The sequence below is a fragment of the Phaseolus vulgaris genome, chromosome 3, assembly GCF_000499845.2.
Source record: "Phaseolus vulgaris cultivar G19833 chromosome 3, P. vulgaris v2.0, whole genome shotgun sequence".
Taxonomy (NCBI): Eukaryota; Viridiplantae; Streptophyta; class Magnoliopsida; order Fabales; family Fabaceae; genus Phaseolus; species Phaseolus vulgaris.
Window position 1 is genome coordinate 31873988 of NC_023757.2, and position 14554 is coordinate 31888541.

A 14554-nucleotide genomic window follows, 5' to 3' on the forward strand; every position below is an offset into this window, starting at 1 on the left:
AAGCACACTCTATTACATAAAGCCATATCCAATTTTCTATGAATTTTGTGTAACCCTCTCCTCCCATTACACCAAGTATAACAAGGTCCAATAAAAGGCATCCAAGTAAGATCATTAGTATTAGTCTAATCAAGGAATTCATTACAAGAAACCTGATTAGGAGCCACCTCCCTTTACATTCATCAGCCGAGAGTACATCATTAAAATCTCTAAAAATATATCAAAATCCTGAGAAGAAACTAAGATCCCTCCACAAAAGTCGTCTAACAAAGTATGTGTTAGCACCATAAACACCTGCAAAGCTAAAGCATTTATCATGCAGAAGGCAAGTTACAAAAATCAACTAATCATTGACCAAGAAATTATGGACAATTTGGAACCGAAAAACACCAAAGCTTTGTAGCTTTATTAATGATGGGAGACATAACAACCTGTTCCTGTTGGTTGACTCGCTCTGCCGATTGATTCTAACAACTGCTATTGCCCTTCGATCTTTCCTGAGAAACGTGCCTTCTTGATCAAGAAACCTCTCACCTTCAACGACAAAGGGGTGCCCTAGCGGCCGTTTGTACTTCGACGCTCAAGTCAGTATTAGGGAAAAGAAACACCAAGTGTGTATATTAGCTTCAGTCTTAGAAACTGCGTACCTTACTAGGGTTTTAACACCCTTTATATAGGCTGAAACTAGGGTTTACCTTTGTGTCGCTGCCCTTGACTAGGGTTCCTTGGAGAATGTCCTTGCGCCGCTATTCAAAGAATCTTAGCGTATCTGGCACAAGAACTTCCCTTAACTGGAGTGCAACAAATGACAGAGTGGTTGCTTGGGTACCAACTTGTGTATCTAGTCTCTAACACCATCTGCTTCGTGGGTGCCCTAAGTATTCACGTGTCATGCATGCAACTTGCTCTGGAAACCCTAATCCTAATGGGCCTTAACGCCTCCTAGTATTATCCACACGTGTTGCGCCTTCATGCGTCATACACACCACGTGCATGGATCCCTCGTGACTTAGGCTTCCCACAATGTCTTTAACTGTTAACTTGTCATGGCTGTTAGGCCCACCTTACGTGGCCCTCTACAAAGTTCAGACGACCGATGTCCTATCTTCTCCCTCTACTGGCAAGGTACGATATCGATCTCCAACATCGGGCTTTAGGATACGAATATCAAAGACTAACCAATTCTCTAGTAGGTGAGTCTGGGGCCCACCTCACGTGGCTCCCTTCCATTACCAAGCATTGGTGCACGATGTCTGAGGTTAGTCTCTAGGTCGATGACCGAGGACTGGTCGGGACACAACCAAATGCAAATTAACATATTTAAAAAGAACATCTAAAACATCAGTGTACGACATCATAGGTTCATCAAGAAAAACAAGGAGAGGTTTATGCAATTTAAGTAAATTAAATAGCATCTCCACAATTTTTTGGTTTGTCAGTCCTCTGACATTCCAAAAAAAAGAAGAGTCCTTAATGAGGAGTAATTTCCTCACAATAAGTCTTATTTCATAAGAATAATATATATATATATATATATATATATATATATATTGATAAAAAAAAGGGATATCTTATAATTGAGAGATAAATAAAGTGAAGTATTGAGTTGTTAGAGTAGTTAAAGAATTAAGTATTGTTCTGAGTTTTTTTGATGGAGCTTCAAAGTGTTGAGCAATCCCTTACATGAACGAAAAACTTCTCAAAGAAAAAAAATCACATGAGAGAAGCTACTTCATATTAATCTTAGTTAGTGAGTTTGAAATATAGTCTTGCCTTTATGAAGATAGTTGTGACGTGATCTTTAAGTTTAACGGTCTTAGGTTCCCTATTAAATATGAAGTCCTAGGATTGCGTGTGAGTGTAAAGCTCTTCAGTGGGAAACTAAAGAACATTTATTTCATTTTCATATAATATTTTCTAGTAACATGTAAAGTTGGAGATCATCGATTGCAAATGTGTTTAATGTTCTCTAATTGCATGTTGAAATCGAAGAACATAAGTTGCATTTGTGTCTGATGCTCTCTAGTTGCATACAAAACTGAAGAACATCTTTTGCATGAGCACTTGTTGTTTCCTAGTAGCATGTAAAAGCCTAATAAAATTAGTTGCTTGTGCATTTGTTATTTCTCAATTGCATGTGTGTTTGTTATTTCTCAACTACCCACATGGAATTTGAAGCTCATTGTCATGAAAACCTTGAGGTTCTTCTGTTGTACCTGAGGTATGAAGTTATTGGTGACATGTGGACTGATATTCTCTAATGACTCGTTGAGTTTGGAGTCCAACATTGTAGGTTGGACTAAGGTTATTCTCCCTTGTTTAAATGGAGTCTTCTATCCCTTTCAATCTTGAGAGTATAATATATTCATTATTGTATAATAGGAAGAAAAACCATATAAATTAATTGAGAAAGTTGTGCAAAATTCAGGAGAGAGATAATTTTGTTTCTATAAGGATCTAGGTGCTTGTGCAAAAAGGTTTCGATTGAGTTGTTAAGTGAAAGTATCATTTGAGCCACTATAGTCAGTGTTTCATCTGAGTCGCTTAAACAAGAATGAATAAAAGAAGATGTGGTGGCGGATATTTTCGTATCATGACATCTATAACCACCACATTATACGCGTGTGGCGGTACCGCGTACCGCTACAGATCTTGCCACCACAAAGTTTAATGTGGTGGTCAATTGAGAGTAGTTGTAGCATACACCATATAATACATTGTATAAAGTGGCAGTTTTAAGCGCGTAATATATGTTAGTTATAAATGTCGTAATTTTAAAACTGGGTAAACCAATTTCAGTGTAAATAACGGTAGTTTTAAACGCGATTTAATACGGTATAATATGACATTTATAATAACCATTACAACAGTCATAATGCTAGTATTAAATATATTATTTTATTTTTAATATTTGTAATAATTTATTCAATTTTGTTTTATAATTTGATTTCATAATATTATTTAATTTCAGTACGCAGTTAAATTTCACAATATAATTAAATTGCAACATAAACTACTTTCATAATATAATTATAATTCATAATATAATTAAAATTTATAAATATAATAATCAAAAGATGACTTCATTCATTCATTTAGAACAAAGTTGATAATGTCAAACTAATCCAAACAACAAGTAAATTAAATTTTTAAAATGTAAATTGTTTCACTTTCTGAGCATATTACAACTAAACTCCCAATCCTAATTTGTCTTACTGTCACCACTTGATCTTATAATATTCTGGTTTGGTGATGGAGCACCACTTCCAACATTTGGTGCCTGGAATAAGTTAAAATATGTTTAGAGTTAATTGAAAATTTTAAAAAAATAAATGAAACAATATTATAATAAAATTTTAAGTATATTAATTTATACCTCATTAATAGATGCTTGTATCAAATTTGCTGTCATTGCAACAAAATGTTCTGACATGTCTGTCTATAAGCAATGTAGGCTAGCAGAGTGCTTAAATTGACACATTTTGAATATAATTAAATTTATAGGTTGTGTTAACACTCACGCAGTGTAAGGGGTAACTTCAGGGCAATTAAATAACACATATCGATGTGCTTGAGTTCTTTGCATGGTTGGCATCTCAAAAGTTGAAGAGGCACTTACTACTTTACCAATTGGTGGGAAAATGGTACTCAATTGTGGCATATTTCTATTACAAGAATCATCCACACGTGAAGGTCTATTACTTTTTGTTTCGAACCCTTCCATATATTCAGAGCTAAAGGTCAGAACCTCTTCAGTTAGGTATCCTTCAACAATGGAACCTTCAGGTTATGTCTTGTTTCGAACATATGATTTTAAATGTCCCAAATACCTATAAAACTATTTTGCAATTAAGATAATCAAACATCAAGCTTAAAAAACTTCAAAATCTATGTGCGCCAGAAACATTTACCTTTCTATGAGATACATCCAACGATAATGAACTAGGCCTCCAAGTTTGGCCTTACCAACTAGGTGACAAGTTAAGTGCACCATAATTGTAAAAAAGGTAGGAGAGAACAACATTTCCATGTGGCAAAGAGTTTCAATAACGTGGGACTAAAGTTTATTAAAATGGGTTTGACTTAAATTTTTTCCACATAATTGTGTGAAAAATGAACATAGTTCTACTACAACTGCAGTCACATTGTTTCGTAAAACATTACGTATGGCAATAGGTAGTGAATATTCCATAAGAATATGACAATCATGACTATTGAGGCCAAGAATCTTTCCAGCTTTCAAATCAATACACCTTGAAATATTACTTGAGTATCCATATGGAATTTTGACATCTTTCAGTGTTTGTAAAAACGTTTTTTTCTTTGGTTTTGACAATGAAAACAAACTTGGCCGAGATCTTTCTCTTTCATCTGGCCAAAGTTCCTTCCTTATACCCATTTCATTAAGAACTTTTCGGACTTTTAAATTATCTTGATTTCTTAGGGTCATTGAGTAACGTAAACAAAACATTGTCACAAACATTTTTCTCAATATGCATGACATCTATACAATGGCGTAACAAGTTCATCTCCCAATGAGGAAGGTCAAAACATATACTTCTCTTTTTCCATTGTTCTGCTCCAACAACTTCAACAACATCCTTTCCCCGAGCCCTTTTACTTGTATCCATAGGTTCTAATGGTTTTCCAAATGTAACATTGACACCCTAAACTTGTTTAAATATATTTGACACTGACAAATGTTTTGGTGCTTCCCTTAGTTCAATTCTTTCGTCAAAAGAGAGCGACTAAATCTGAATCTATGCTCTTTATGTAAAATCGACGGTGTCCCATAAAGCTGTATTTGCCCTTGTACAACAAAGAAGACTCAGTGTCAAAGTTACAAGTTGGGCAAGCAAGACTTGTGTGTGTTCCATCTAGATAAATTGCCTAGGTCGGGGAAGTCACTAATTGTCCACAACAAAGCCACTCGCAATGTAAACATTTCTTTTTTCGAATAATCAAATGTTTGCACTCCATCAAACCATATCTCCTTTAATTCTTTTATGAGTGATTGTAAGTATACATCAATGTCATTTCCTGTCATTTGTTTTTCCAGGAATTATCATGGATAGGATGAAAGAGGTTTTCTTCATACACTCCAAGGAGGACGATTGTATGGGATGAGGACTATTAGCCATATACTATAACTTGAACTCATGGTTCCAAAAGGGTTGAAGCCATCACTAGTTAAGCCCAGTCGTGCATTTCGAGGATCATTTGTAAATTCTAGATGTAATAGATCAAATGCTTTCCAAGCCTCGAATCTCTAGGATGCCTCATCAACCCATCTTGGTTATCCTCTTATGCATGCCATGTCATAGATTCAGTTGTCTTATAACTCAAACAATCGTTGCAATCTTGATTTTAATGGAAAGTAACGCAAGATTTTTGCATATTGTTTCTTATCTTTATCTTTCCACTTAGACGTTTTTCACCGTTTACATTCTTTTAAGCTTTCATTCTTTTCACCCCAATATAGCATGCAATATTTTGGACAAGCTGGTATTTTGACATAATTAAGACCAAGTTTGTTGATCACATTTTTGGCCTTATAAAATGAGTTAGGAAACTTATCATGTTCAAATGCATCCTTTAGCAAATCTAGAATCATGGTCATTGCTTTATCACTCATTATAGACATGCATTTTATATGACACAACTTCAACATGAATGATAACTTAGAATACTTGGTCCAACCTTCATATAATGGTTCGTTATTGTCCTTGAACAACGCATCAAAGTTTGTATTTCCTTCATCACCCACCATATTAGTTTGCAGACCCTAAACTTCAGTATCCTCATCATGCCCCGCAAACCTTAATGCATCATTTGACATGTGTTCTATTGGATTTTGAGATTTCAATAAATCTTCAATGACATGTGCACTTGTAGCGACCATAGACTCAGTTACACTTGGTCCTTCCCCGTGCAAATACCAAGTTTTGTAGTTTTGAGAGAAAGTTGTACATGTTAAGTGTTCTTGAACTACATCCCTTGTTTGCCACTTTTTGAAACCACACTTTGCACATGGACACTTAATTACAGGACCATTAGCAAGTTGAAATGCAATATCCAAAAACATGTTCAACCCATTTGCATACTCAATGGTGTTTCGTGGTTTACAAATCCACGATTTATCAATTGGCATGACTACAACAAAACAACAAAATAAAACATTACTTATCTAGTAATGCGTACATATATCAAACTAAAGTTAACTTTGTTAAATAAAACAGAGTTAACTAAAATAAGTAATTACATGTCTGGTAACTAAAGTTAACTCTGTTAAATGAAAAAGAGTTAACTAAGAGAAATACTTAACTAAAACAATAGTTAATTGGGTTGTAAAAAATAGTTTATTCAAACAAGTAAGAAATAAATAGTTAAATAAAAAAGCAAAATTACCTGAAGTGATGGTTGTAAAAACTGAATCAGTTGCTAAATGATTGTGAAGATGAAAAATGTCCATTAGACACCAAAGATAGACGTTATCATTAGATTACTTCACCAATCAAAAGAGAAAAAAAGCATACAGAATATGTAAAACTGTAAAATGTTCTATATATTAACTGTTGCTACTGCATTTCAGTGCCATATTACCTCATATCAAACTCATATCAAGGTTGTTTATTTTGATCCATTTCAAAATTTAGTATCTAAATATTGATTGATTCATTACACCCATAAATTATTAATCCATAGTAGACTTTTTAAGGATTTACTATCCCTAACCTATTTTTATTTACAAGTGTAAATTAATTTTTAAAATAATCAATGAAATTATTATTTTAAAAAAATAAACTATAAATACTAGCAAGAAAAAGTTATTCAAATAATAATATTTCATAATTTTTCTGTAAGGACCATTACAAGAAAAAGCTGATTTAGCTGGAAAAAAAAACTAAAGGTCTTAGGTCGATACTAAATAGTGTCAAATAAGCCTTCGCTATAAACAAAATTCAAATAAAATGTGAGAAAGCGTAGATTATACCCACACAAACTTTAAAAAAAAAAAGAGGCTTGTGTGGGTGAAACAGCCACTATTAAAAGCATAAAAATAATAAAAATTTAAAAGTTTGAAGGTTTAGCCCACGCTAAACATTTTAAATTAAATTTAAATAAATAATGAAACTTTGAAGGTGAAGCCCACGCAAACAATTAATTTTTATTTATTTGAAATCTTCTTAATTCTTAAGGTTTCGAATATTTTGAGAAAATTTTAAACCCTTTTCAAAGAGCGAGCGCATTTCCACGAGTGAAATTAATGTGAGTCACCGTTCTTACAGAGAGAAGTCACCGTTCATAGCGCTTGAGCAGCGTGCCACCGTCGTTCATACAGGGAGTAGTCACCATTCATAGCGCTTGAGCTTGAGCAACGTGTCACCATGATAGAGTAGCCATGCCACCGTGGGAACACAAACGGAGTCTTCGTGGTTTTGCCCTAGGTTTTCATCTCGATTCCTTTCTTTCTATGTTGTGTGTAATTTTATTTTTGATTCCTACTCTCGGTTTTGCCCTAACATTGTGTTATTGATTTTCAGTGATTCTCGCCCTAACACCTTATTTAAGTGATTTAGCATTAATTTAAATTTTGCGTGCATCTCTCATGGTGGCCAATAATTTGTATTTTGCGTGCATCTCCATGACAGTCCAACTCAACAAGGTCATTGTATAAGCTATGGTGAGGGTAAACTTAATGTTGTTTCCAGAATCATAAAATCACCAGTAAGATCAGTCTTAGCCGAATCCCCATCTTGTAATCCTGAATCTCCTCGAAATTTCAGTAGAGTGTTGGTGGGACATCTAATACACATTTACAAAATCAGGTTCATTATTTATTACTTTTGATCATATTTTTTTATTTGAAAAACTTTTGATGCCATGCTCTGTTTGGATTATCTATTTGTATTGCCAAAGATGTCAACTAGCATTTATTTATAGCAAATAAATTAATAAAGAAAAACTATCAGCAATAAACCACATCAAAAAATAGAACAATGATCACAATCAGTATACCATTATTTATAGAACAACCATCCACACTTGTCTCCACATACTAATGCATCATTCTCTTTTAGCTGTTTTTTGTAGAATTCAATTAACTGAGTGTTTCATGATTCATCCTTGTATGTATCAGAGGTTTTGTGTGATTACAGAATACCATATTTTTTTTGTATAATTTCAAATAGCTTATGGGTTGTATTTGGGCCTATAGATAAAATGAAGGAGATGAGAAAGGAGAGACGGGAAAGTAGCTAAGAAAAAGACTGTCACAAAAATCAGAGGTGTAAGGAAGTGTTCACAAAAAAAGCATAATGAACAATAGAAAATACAAAAACATGAAATAGTATGGTATTCAAGCAGTCATTAGAGCCATTTATTACTGTCCTCTTTTTGCATATCTTGTTTTATGCAGCAAAGCATCTTCAACAACCTTAAATGGAGAATCAATAAATTAATCATCATGGATTTAAGATGTGAATGAAAAGGTGTTAGACACAAATTATACTCTTTGCAAAACTCAAATGGAAGATATCATTTTGGTTAAAGGGTTATTTATTGGATTCTTGTTTGAACATTTATATCATAACATTGTAAGAGATAATAGTTATAATACAATGTATGAGTATAAAAAAGACTAAAATTTAATCTTGAATATGTTAAATATTCTTGATATTATTTTAAAAGAAAACATACCATAAGGGTATGACAGTTAGTATGCAGAGTAGATTAGTCAAACGATATTAAATAAAGCAAATTGAATAGTAAGATGTTGTCATTGGTTTAACAATAAACATATTTGTTGGTGCCCAAAGAAGTAAATGTTGTACATATTTGTTGTTCACCAACACGTCCATCTACAATTTAGAGGTCCCCCTGTTTTTATTACTTTAGGGATTCCTCAACTGACAAGCAATGCAACATTGGCCTTGTCTCTGCATGATATAACTTCTTAGTTTTTTTTTTTTTTGGACACTGCTGGTGGCATTATTATGGAGAGGAGATTGCTATATTTGGATCTGTTGAAGAAAAAACTAAAATGAACAAAATAAATCATCTATTCTCATAGAAGAATTTGGCTTCTAGTTTCTATCTAAACTAGCTAGTTTTGCCAATAAGTATGTACACACATACAGTTGGTTCAGAAACAAGGCTGAGAAATTTGGAGAATATGATCTTATTTGTTGGTATATGGTTATGAATAATTCTTATTTGCAAAATTTTTAGCCTCACAACTAATCATATTAACTATACTATTGCTCTTATCTGAGTTTAGCTTTCACCCCCACAAATATAAGCCTTCAAATATGCTGCAGAAAGTTAGAAAATAATTTATGTATATGGTGTGTAAACTAAGAGATACAAAAGTTCCATTATTGTGAGACTGTCTAGTTAATTACTAATGTAACTAAACTATGTTATTAGCTACACTACAGATTATTTTATAAAATAGTTATTTTAATAAGAAAATTTCATATTATTGGTTGTGTTGGTGAGTTGGGTCATGATAGCTCATTGGAATTGATTTGGGTTGATATTCCACTTGATTGCTGCGAAATCTTTTTATGTGAGATTTTGTAAAGGATACATATGCTGCTACTACATTGTTATGGTCATTGTTATGTACTTTTCCTCTATACAATACCATTGTCTATATCACGCGTTTAGACTAATAAGCAAGGCTACATAGATCCTATCATCTTATATGATTCCAAACTTTCATAAGCAAGCTAATTAATTTCTCTTTTTATGATAATAATCCTTGTGTGATTTTAAAAATCCACTATTAAATCTAACTATTTGACTTGCCTCTTCAAATACATGCAAACTGTTATGAGCTTAAGTTTTACAAGAGTATTTTTTTAAAAAAATTATGACCCACTCCACTTTTCTTTGACGGTGTCATTTCAGGATTGTGTATGAAATCACGATTACCCTACACACTTCAGTAGTCGCTTTAGCCACGTGGTACAATGGAACCTCTATACACAGGTAAGCGCATGCTTGGTTTAACTTTTTTTTTTCTTGTGTTATATATAGATCTTTTTAAGAAGGTTGGTTCCAAGCACAAAAGTAATGCTAACATATAAAAAGAAGCTTCAAGATGATGAAAGAAAACTAGAGAGAATTTTAAGTGAAACCATGTCTAAGTAAAAATGTAGAAGATACAGCTATTGGCTACACTTATAGGCATTCACTATAGAGAATTTATTCTACAGATAAAATGTTCATATTCTTTTTCTGTTTTCATTTTCTCAGCAATTAGACAAAGAAAACATAAAATTTATGTGAAAAGTCTATATAATTGGATGTAGAATTTGGACCAGACTCGTTCATAATGTACTTATGTGACCATTTGACCATATTCACTTATGTCATTTATCTCTGTCATGGCACTCCTGTAGTTTCTTTCTGATAACTTGAAAATATGGTATAGAAGTTCTGGAGAACCCTCTTAAACTTTGCTTGAATGAAACATTTGCTTGTTTGGAGAATGATCAAATGATCTTGTTTTGTGCTTCTTTATTGTAGGATGGACGCCGAGTACATGTGATTGAAAGGGATTTGAGTGAACCTGACAGGATCGTGGGTGAATTGCTACAACCTGGGGGATATTTGAAGTTAATTGAGTTGGGTCTTCAGGGTAAGCAACCTGAAAATATGAAAGGGTTTAATTTTCATAATGTAACTGTAAAGATTGTTAGACCATCAATTAAATAGAAACCTAAACATACAAACACGTAATTATCCTAGGAAGAGAATTACAATAATAGGAATAGAAATCGGAATTATGGAAAGGGTTAGTTACCAATGGAAGATTGCAAAAAAGGAATTAAATTTGGATAGATGATGAGAGAGGTAAGAAGATTAAACAATGTGTGGTTTCACATGAAGATCAATAGTTTGTAGCTTGACCATTCAAAGGAGGAATTATAGAGATATAAGTTGGCGACCCACCCATAAGAAAAATAGTGTATGAGGCATGATATATTATCCCTCTCACACCACCTGAGCCTGCGTTTTTTGCTTATTAACCATCAATTACCATTATCATTATAATAATAAAAGTGCTCAAATTTAAGTTAATAATATATTATTACTATTAGTTAGTATAAATTTATGGCCAGAATAAATATCTGGGTTTTAATTATTATTTCTCATATATGTATGGTAAAAAGAACTATATGTATTATTATGTGCTTTTTTTAGTAGATTTTAAGGGCATGGTTAGTTTATGAATGAAAGTATGGTATGTGCAGAGTGCATGGTTATGATTCTCCATTGTCATCATGGCTGGTTCTTCAAACCACAATTTTGTATTAGATGCTGTGAAAATTTGGCTTATGCATTGTTTATAAAGTAATTTGCTTCAAGTTACTGTTTATAAAGTAGCTTTTTCTCTAAACAAAATTTCTGGGGAAGAGGTTCTTGTAAATAGAATCTTAGGCTCGAAGGTTCTAGTAAAAAGACATAATAATAGTTAATAAAAAACAAAAAATAGCCTACAAAATTAAACTCACCCAGACCTATTCACTGTTTAAGTATCTTAAAAGTGAAAGAATTCACAATTTCTTTCATTTGTCTAGTGATCAATTCATTCTTGATCCAACATGTGTTTCATATTTTGGTAAAAATATCCTTACTATCAAGTTCATTACAAACTGAATTATGATATGGTATGATAGTTTTGTTTGATAATTCTTATATATCACTACTCATAGAGCGGTGTTATATTGGCTAATAATTTATTCACTACTATATACATATATTCTATGCAAAAAAATGAATCGAAGTTGGATGTATGAACGACTTGATCCTTCAAGGAGACTTAGCAAACAATTCATTATTGGAGTGAGTGAATTTGTTTCAAAGGCAATGGATCAAACTTTTTATACTTTAGAAGGAGGGATAAGGTGTCCTTGCATAAAGTGTGTCTGTGAGAAAATTCTTCCACCATCACATGTGAGGGCTCATTTGCTACGATATGGTTTTAAACCTAAATACACACTTTGGGTTTAACATGGAGAAGAGATGTCAAGTGTGGACAATGTTGGTTATGCATCCAGTAACTATGGAAGAATGAAACTTGTTGATAACATTGGTTTAATGACCAATATGGTGTATGATGCATACATGCAAGAAACAGACATAACAAGTCATTATGATCACATGGACAACGACGGTGCATATGTAGAAGAGTCACCTAATGCAGAAGCCCAAAGGTTCTATGATATGTTAGCAGCTGCAAATGAACCCATTTATGATGGTGTCACCAAGTCAAAATTATCAGTAGCCATCAGACTACTAGCAGCTAGAACGAATTGGCATACACCTGAAAAATGTTTAGACCATTTCATAAAATTGTTAGTTGATGTAGCTCCCAAAGATAATTGCATACCAAAGAACTACTACGAAGCTAAAAAAATTCTGTCAAGTCTTGGATTAAAAGCCCAAAAAATTGATTGTTGTGAAGTTGGATGCATGTTATATTACAAGGATGACAACCATTTAACTGAATGCAAATTTTTTCATCTTCCTCGGTATTTTCCTCCTAAAGGTGACAAGGGAAGATACAAACAAATTCCAAGGAAGAGAATGTTTTATTTGCCAATCATCCCAAGATTACAAAGACTGTATGCATCAGTAGAATTTGCTAACCAAATGAGATGGGATTTTGAAAACAAAAGAGAAGATGGCATACTACGACATCCATGTGATGGGGAAGCTTGGAAGCACTTTGAAAAGATATATTTGAATGTTGTTGTTGACCCACGACATGTGAGACTTGGTTTATATTCTGATGGGTTCACTTCTTATGTCCAAGCTTCAACATCCCCATATTCTTGTTGGCCTGTATTTCTTACTCCTTATAATTTGCCCCCTGGAGTGTGTATGACCAAACCATATATGTTTCTAACTAGTCTCATACCTGGCCCAAGTAACCCAACTAAAAAAATAGATGTCTACTTGCAACCTCTTATTGATGATCTTAACCAATTGTGGAATGAAGTTGTAATGACATATGACATCTCTACAAGAGAAAACTTTGCCATGTGAGCTTGCTTGATGTGGACAATCAATGATTTTCCAGCTTATGGCATGTTGTCAGGATGAGGGACTAAAGGGAAATTATCATGTCTTCATTGTATGGAGGACACGAAAGCTTTTACATTACCACATGGTGGTAAAAGTAGTTGGTTTGACTGTCATCGTCGATTCTTGCCTACTGATCATCCATTTAGGATAAGCAAAAGGAGATTTATGAAAAACAGGACTGAGTCGGATGGGCCTCCTAATTTCCTAAATGGAGAGCAATTGTGGGAATTTATTCGAGACTTTCCAAAGGTGATTGATGGTCCATTTGATACCTTATTAGGGTATGGACAATATCATAATTGGACAAAAAGATCAATATTTTGGGATCTGCCATATTGGAAACACAATTTGATAAGACACAATCTTTCTTGATGTCATGCACATTGAAAAAAACTTTTTTGATAATGTCTTCAATACTATGATGGATGTCAAGGATAAAACAAAGGACAATCACAAGGCAATAATGGATGTTGCTGAATTTTGTGGACAAAGTGACTTTGAATTAATTCAATTACGAAATGGGAAGTTAGGAAAGCCAAAGGCAAACTACACTTTCACAAAAAAGATGCAAAATCAATTTATAAATGGATTACATAGTTAAAAGTGCCTGATGGATATGCCTCTAACATTTCCAGGTGTGCAAACATTGATAAATGGAGTATGCATAGTTTGAAAAGTCATGATTGTCATGTCTTCATGGAGTGTTTACTACCAATTGCATTTCGTTCATTACTATAATTTGTTTGGAATGCAATAGTTGAAATAAGTCGATTTTTCAGAGATTTATGTTGTAACTCTTTGAGGATGGATGATTTAATTCAAATGAAAGCTAATATATATATATATATATATATATATATATATATATCATTATATGTAAATTGGAAAGAATCTTCCCACCAGGTTTCTTTGATTCAATGGAACACCTGGTTATTCATCTTCCTACTGAGGCAATACTTGGTGGTCTTGTCCAATATAGATGGATGTATCCATTTGAAAGGTAATCACCCAATCCTCAGTTTTATTGTTCATAATTATTGTTCAATACTTAAAACTTAACATGTGGTGTAGGTTGATGAGAGATGCAGAACGATCAGTGGCTAATTTAGTAAGGGTAGAAGGTTCAATATGTGCATTCTACTTACACTGTGAAATAACTTATTTTTGTTCTCATTATTTCCAACATGTAAGCTTGTTGTCAAATACAAGTTTGATAAATGATCCTCGGACTAGTTCAAATGAGGGAGTTGAATCAACATTGTCTGTTCTCAACAAATGTGGTCGTCCTAGTGGATCATACAAAGAATATTGGCTAAATGATGATGTATATCGTTCTGCCCATGTACATATCCTCATCAATTGCAATGAAGTTAAACCAATACTTGAGTAAGTTAACAACAACACAATCGTTCTGCCCATGTTTAAAGTGCAATTTATGACTGATTACTTATTT